Source organism: Chiloscyllium punctatum, chromosome 50 (assembly GCF_047496795.1).
Source record: "Chiloscyllium punctatum isolate Juve2018m chromosome 50, sChiPun1.3, whole genome shotgun sequence".
NCBI classification, from domain to species: domain Eukaryota; kingdom Metazoa; phylum Chordata; class Chondrichthyes; order Orectolobiformes; family Hemiscylliidae; genus Chiloscyllium; species Chiloscyllium punctatum.
Genome location: NC_092788.1, coordinates 26,264,565 through 26,272,655, shown reverse-complemented (window position 1 = coordinate 26,272,655; position 8,091 = coordinate 26,264,565).

The window sequence follows — 8,091 nt, the reverse complement described above, 5'->3', positions numbered from 1 at the left end:
GGTATTGACTGATCGAAGGCATGAAACATATTCCTGGTAGAGCTGCGCTCTCTGCATCAGGAACAAGAAGTCCTGATTTTCTGAACGGTAATGAAACCCAGGCCACTCAGTTAAAGCGCTGAATACTAACCACTAGACCACCAGGGATGACGCCAGAAGCCGTTGCACCGTTTCTTCATCACACAGTTTTTGGAATTATGTCACTGCAGATATGTTTCCCCTCAAAAATGATTGAATTATCGTGTGTTTACAGCACAGATCTGGGTCCGTTCATCTCGTTTCCCAACACTTGGTCTGTAACCTTGTATGCTCTGACGTTTCACCTGAGGGCTAATTTCTCTGTAACGTTTTCATCTCGTAAAACACAATAAGTGGGATTAAAGTTTGAGATGGGAACTGAACCCCATTTTTAACCATAGACTGAAGCACACAGACACATTTCCCCAAGTGTGTCACAGGCCTTGGGAGAAAACAAGCAGAATGTAAGATTTCACCGACTTGTCTGATATTATCCCATTTCAGAGTTCAACACCAATGTCTGGTTACAGCAAAGAAAGGAAGCATTCAGCCCCTCCAATCCCAGTGTTTCATTACTCTGTAGTTTATACTGCCTCACCTCGTTCTTGCTGCCAGACTTGATCACTGCTCACGCCCGCTATTTCCTGTCCTGCCGAACGGTTTGCCTCAAGTTCTTGGAATGAAAAACAGGAATGGCCTATTTCAAGCACTTTTCTCGTTTACAAGGACTGTGTTATCACCACTGAGCCATCAAAGTGCCAGCTCAGAGAGAAGGTCTCATCCTTTAGAAACTGAAATGCAAAGATGATTGGATAGACTCAGTATTGTAAACCAACCAACAAGACCGGAATCGGGCCGAGGGGATCACGCAGAGAAGGATGGGAGAATAGAATGGCGAATTTGTTGGTGTCCAGGGTGATTTTAACAGAAATCTTCCCTGGTAGTATAGTGATGAGGATTCAGTGACTTCACTGTCATGGCTTGTTAAAGGTTAACGTTTACAGTAATCAATATGAAATACTGCTTGATATTTCGAAGCATAGTGATGTGCAGCAGACAGAATCGTTTCACTGCATGAACTAATAAGAGAGCTCAGAAGAGCCAGGAGCAGACATGAGAGCCAGGAGGAGACATTAGAAGTTGTTGGCGGATAGGATCAGCGTTAACCCTAAGGCTTTCCATAGGTATGTCAGGAATAAAAGAATGACGAGAGTTAAATTAGGGCCAATCAAGAATAATAGTGGGAAGTTGTGTGTGGAGTCAGAGGAGACATGGGAAACACTAAATAAATATTTTTTGACAGTGTTCACTATATAAAATGAAAATGTTGGCGAGGAAGATACAGAGATACTTGCATCTCGACTCGAAGAGATTGAGGTTCACAAGGAAGAGGTATTAGAAATACTGTAGAGTGTGAAAATAGACACGTCCTCTGGGCCAGATGGGATCTATCCTAGAATCCTCTGGGAAGCAAATGAAGAGATTGCCGAGCCTGTGCCGTTGATCTGGAAATCATCATTATCTACAGGAATAGTGCCTGAGGACTGGAGGATTGCAAATGTGGTTCCCTTGTTCAAGAAGGGTAGTAGAGACAATCCTGGTAATTACAGACCAGCGAGTCTCACTTCAGTTTTTGGTAAAGCGTTGGAAAAGATTATGAGAGATAGGATTTACAATCATCTAGAAAAGTATAATCTGGTCAGGGACAGTCAGCGTGGTTTTGTAAAGAGTAGGTCGTGCCGAACGAACCTTATGAGTTTTTTGACAAAGTGACCAAACAGGTAGATGAGAGTAAGCAGGTTGATGCTGTGTATATGGATTTCAGCAAGGTGTTCGATAAGGTTCTCACAGTAGGCTATTATACAAAATGTGGAGGAATGGGATTGTGGGAGACATAGCAGTTTGAATCAGTAATTGGCTCGCTCAAAGAAAACAGAGTGTTGCAGTTGATGCAACATGTTCATCTTGGTGTCCAGTTACTAGCGGCATTCCGCAAGGGTCGATGCTGGGTCCAGGGCAATTCGTCATTTTTATAAATGTCCTGGATGAGGGCTTAGAAGGGTGGGTTAGTAAATTTGCGGGCAACACTATGGTCGGTGGAGTTGTGGATAGTGACGATGGATGTAGTAGGTTGCAGAGAGACATAGATAGGATGCAGATTTGGGCTGAGAGGTGGCAAATTGAGTTTAAAGTGGACAAGTGTGAGGTGATACACTTTGGACGGAGTAATCGGAATGCAAAGTACTGGGCTAATGGTAAGATTCTTGGGAGTGCAGATGAGCAGAGAGATCTCGGTGTCCATGTACACAGATCCCTAAAAGTTGCAACCCAGATTGACAGGTTTGTTAAGAAGGAAAACAGTGTTTTGGCCTTTATTAATAGAGGGATTGAGTTCTGGAATCAGACGGTTATGCTACAGCTGTACAAAGATCTGGTACAGCCACATTTGAAGTATTGTCAACAGTTCTGGTCCTGCATTATTAGAACGATGTTGACGCTTTGGAAAGAGTGCAGAGGGGATTTTCTAGCATGTTGCCTGGTATGGAAGGAATGTACCATGAGGAAAGACTGAGGGCCTTGAGGCTGTACTCGTTGGAGAGAAGACTGAGAGGTGACTTAATAGAGACATACAAGATAATCAGAGGTTTAGATAGGGTGGACAGGGAAAGTCTTTTCCAAGTTTGGGGACTGCAAACACGAGGGTCACAACTTTAAAGTGAGAGGAGAAAGGTATAAGACAGATGTCAGAGGTAGTTTCTTTACTCAGAGAGTAGTTAGGACATGGAATGCTTTGCCTGTAACGGTGGTAGATTCGACAAGATTAAGTGCATTTAAGTCGTCATTGGAGAGGCATATGGACGTATATGGAATAGTGTAGATGGGATGGCCTTCAGATTAGTATGACAGGGCTGCGCAACATCGAGGGCCGAAGGGCCTGTACTGCGCTGTCATGTTCTATATTCTATATGCTACAGTTCCACATCAGCAATGTCATCGGCAATTGCCTGACGTTCAATCAGTTTAAAACAAGAACGGAGGGGGCGTCAGGAAAACGGAAGGGGAATAGTGGTTTGCGAGAGTTAACTACATACCTCGTGGAGCCAAGTTCAATGTAGATACTGAATATCGCTTTTCCTGTTTACCTTGGTATACTGATCACTACGGATCAATGACCCAATATTGTCTGCCCTTTGTGTGTTGTTCTTTGTACATTTCACCTCGGTTCAATGCTCCGGGGGACCACGCTTTTTAAAGTTTGGCACATTTTACTCAGGTCGGTTTTGCAGCTTCATATTAAGGCCAACAATTTTAGGAACACATAGCCACCATTCAGACCACCAAGTCTGTTCCGCTATTGAATGGTTTCATATCTGATCTGATAATCTTGAACTGCACTGTCTTGCCTTTCGCCATAACGCTTGATGTCTTGCTGTTTGAAGATCTGCCGATCTCAGCCTCATTACACCTAATGACACTTCCTCAACAGCTGTCTGCGACAAGAAAGTCCACTGATCCAGAACTGTCTGAGAGAATAAATGCTTCTTCGTCTCTATTTTAATTGTGAGATCCGCATTCTTATACAAAGTTAAAAATCGCACAACACCAGGTCATAGTCCAACAGGTTTAATGGAAACAATAGCATTTGGAGAGCTGCTCCTTCATCAGTTGGCTGTGGAGTACACAGTGGTAAGGTACAGAATTTATAGCGAAAGGTTACAGTGTAATGTCACTGAAATTATACATTGGAAAAATACCTTGATTGCTTGTTAAGTCTTCCATCTGTTAGAATGACTATGTTAGGTTCATTTCTTTCTTATGTAAATCGAAAAACTTTCTTTTGACAGTTACATTCTCAGGTGGACTTTACCAGTTAGTGTCAGCACAGATAATATGTTGAAGGTGTGAGTCCCTGTGTGCTGCGTCCATGCCATTATGTTTAGACTGACGCTCATCTAAAAAAACAACATGCTGCAGGCAAGGATGCCTTAAGACATGGTACATTGGTGAAGCTGAGCAGAGGCGACAGCAATGGAACGAGCGCTGCACATCAATCAACAGACAGGTGTTCCCCTTCCCAGTTGGAGAGCACTTCACTGATCCAGGACATTCGACCTCGGATCTTCGAGTGACAATCCTCCAAGGCGGTCTTCGAAACAGACAGCAGCTAAAAGTGCCCCCGCAGAGACTGATAGCTAAATTCGGTACCCATGGTCATTGGGTTCATGTCACAGTACAGGTGATCCCATTGCCCTATCTACAAACAGAGACCCTCCTACACACGAGTGCGCACGCGCGCGTGCACGCACGCACACACACACACACACACACACACACACACACACACACACATACGTCTGTGGGGTGAATTTGTACTTGCAGAGTTACATTGTACTTTGCTCAAAAACTGCATGAATCCATGTAAGTCTCTGGTAACTCATTTTTATAAATTAGAATCATTCTAAACATTATGGAACAGACAGCAGCACATGGGGGCAGACACCAGTTGTTAAACTTCACCTGAGAATGAAACTTTAAAATAAAAAAGTTTTGAACTTTACATATGAAAGAAGTTAAGCTCACATGGTCATTCTAAATATCGGAGACTTAGCAAACAATCAAGGTATTTTTCAATGTACAATTTCAGTTATGACACTATCCGAGTGAATCTCTCCTGCAACGTTCCCACTGCGATCTCATCCCTGGACAATTCTAGCACTGAGCCGAATGAACATATTTCTATTCTGTAACAGCATCGGGGGTGGCTCTGCAGCACTTATTGCCTTCCGGTTTGGAGTCACGTGGACGCCATACCAGATAAGGACGGTAGTTTCCTTCCCTCAAGGACGTCAGTGAAACACATGGGTTTTTCAGACAACATATTCTTAATTCTAGGCATTTATTGCATTCACATACTATCATCATCGTGGTGTGGTGAGAATCCAACCCTTCTGCCCAGAATATTACCTGGCTTTGCTGTGTTAACAATCCAGCGATAATACCACTAGGCTATCGCAGAAAGCCCTCATGGGGGATCTTTTCCAATAGAGTCTCTTTTCCCCAATTATTCCTGATGCCCTTTTATTGAGCCTCACACTCCAATAATCTCTGGTCCATGTCAGTAAAAGCTGCTAAAAGACAATTAATCTCACAGCCAAGGTATCCAAATGGATCGAATAATTTGAAGATGCCAATGAAGAGATTGGGGCAACAGTGAGAGCAACGGCACAGACTGGATGGTATCAACGTGCAAGTGTATGTTAGATTGTGTAATGTCTCAGTCAAATGGGATGAGGGATGGAAAAGAGAGTTTGGGAGAGTGCGAGGGAGAGACATCTTCGAGAACTTTTGGGTTTAAATCCTGATACATGAAACGCAGAAATATCAGAGAACAAAATTCGATGGAAAACAGATCATCACCTCGAAGAATATTGTCTTGTAAAAACGATTAATTTCTGACCGTGTTACACCAAAAGTAAAACTTTGAGAGAACTGACCACCATGATGTGGATTCGAACTGAGGTCGCTGCAATCACAACGCAGAATGCGAACTACTAAACGGTTATAGCATTCCACAGACCACACTTATAAACTACAACCAGGATGGTAGCAGAGGGAATGTCAGGAAGAATGTACAATATCAAGACTTAGCGACAGGCATGTGGGAACGCAGAATGAACCGAATCTTTAACTTTAGCGTCCCCAGAGACTGTGGAGATTCCATGAATGAGAGTACAGGAGAATGGGATGAACGAAACTCTCCAACTCTTGGCAGAGTGAAGAATATTGTTGAAACGTATGCTTCAATAGCATTATATTTGAATATCGGCTACTTCATCACTTTGCCCACACAAGGCAGGACCAATTGCTGCATGCAATCACACATCATTCCAGTTCCAGACCCGGAATCAGAGAAACTGTGTGAAGCATGCACGAAGATCCAATTGGAAACTGGGATGGAGTGACAGGAGAGAAGCGCATGTATTTCCAAGGTTGGGACAGCTTCTGGTCAAAAGCGGGGCGGAAGGGAATACTTGCCCCCATTTATAATATTATGACCATAAACACTACATGTTGCTGAGACAGCCGATTGGCGCATCTAAAGTGTGTGGAGAGTTTAACTTTGGGGTGGCAAGGTTTGAAATTTCATTTTCGTATTTGGATCATTGGTTTTGACATTGGCATCTGCTTTTGTTCGCATCAGCTCAGAATCAGCTTCTTGTTCCCAATAAATACTGCAACCCCGAGAAGGTGGTGTTGTGGTTATACAATAAACTAGGCATCCTTGGGGACTCACACACGGAACTGGTAATGTTAAAGTTCGATGAATAAAACCTGGAATGGAAGCCTGATCTCAGGAACAGAGAACATGCCTTTAATTTCCTGCAATCCCATTCATACATGTCGCTTATACAGGGGATGCTACCATCTTTACCCAATCCTGCCTACTTGTGTCTCCAGGACCTGAATAAAATAGCTGACCCTTAATCCGAGAATGAAAACCGTGTGGGAAAGCAGGCCATTCAGCCCTTGCAGTCGACACTATCCCTCTGAAGCACATCCTATCAGACCCACACTCCATACCTATTCTATTCCCCTTCATTTCCCATGACTGATCCCAGTAACCTTCACACCTACAGACTGTGGGAGGAAACTCACGCAAGCAAAGAGAGAATGTGCAAACTGCACACAGTCACACGAGACTGGGATCGAATCCATGTCTCTCGAGCAGCGAGGCAGCAGCGAATCAGGATGAACAACAAATGCTGTCCTGACCAGCGACATCCACACCCTGTGGGTGTATCAGGAAGAATAAAAACACATTCACAACATGGACAACGGGACTTACGTCTGCGTTGACATGATTTCAACCAATTGTTCATCCTGGTTAGATACAAAGACACCGATATCACAGAGAAACCAGGGCAATGCGGTATTAAATTACCTGCTGAAGTGGAAACTCATCTACTCAGTCAAACTGGGGACAGAATATTCAACAGTCCCGTGTATGGGAAGGGCTCAATGAGCAGAAGAACCTCCAGATTTACCAGCAAGATTACATATCCCAGAAGGAGATCAATTAAACTGTCAACGCTGCTGTTAATCCCAACCAGTTGTCAGTTTCATAGCGTCAAAGTCATAGACTCACACAGCATGAAAACAGGCCTTTCACTCCTACAAGCTCATACTGAACATAATGCCAAACTAAACGAGTCGCATCTGATGGCTCTTGGAACTGCTGAGGGTTAATAATGCCCTTGTGATATTATTACTGCATTGTTAATATGAATGTCCAGATATAATTCTGTGGACACGGGTTCAAACCCTGGCATGGCAGATGCTGAAATTTTATTTAAACAAATACCTCGAGTCGAATAATGATGTTGAATCAGTAGATCTGATTCACTAATGCCTGATAGGGAAGGAAACTTCCTTACCTATCTGGTCTGGCTGGTATGTGATTCCAGTTCCATAATATCGTGGTTGATTCTGAACTTCCCTCTGCGCAATAAATTATGTACTAGGCATGAATGAATAGCTTTTGTTAATCCCACTGATACTTTCCAAATCATTTATCGATCCAAATATCCTGTAAATATTGTAAATATTACATTCATTCATCACTGCCTCAGGAAGTGAATTGCACACATAAACCATCCTCTGTTAAAAAAAACCCTCTCATGTCTTATTTTAAATCCATCTTTTCACTTTATACATTTGCCCTCTCGTCTTGAAGTGCCCCTCCTTGGAGAAAAGACAGTTACAGTTAACTCCAGCCGAACTCTCAATAATTTATAAATTTCTATCAGGCCGCCTTTCAAACTCCAGTGCTGGAGTGAAACTATTCTCAGCCTATCCAGCCTTTCGTTATAACTCAAACCTTCCCCACTAGCCATACGCTGGTATACCTGTTCTAAACCTACTCCATCTGAATAATTTCCTTGCTATTACTGGGCGACAAGAACTGGACACAGTTTTCCAGAAGACGCATCACCCAATGTCCTATTCAACTTCAACATAACGTACCAACTCCTTCCCTCAAAGGACTGAGCAACGAAGGCAAGATGACATTTT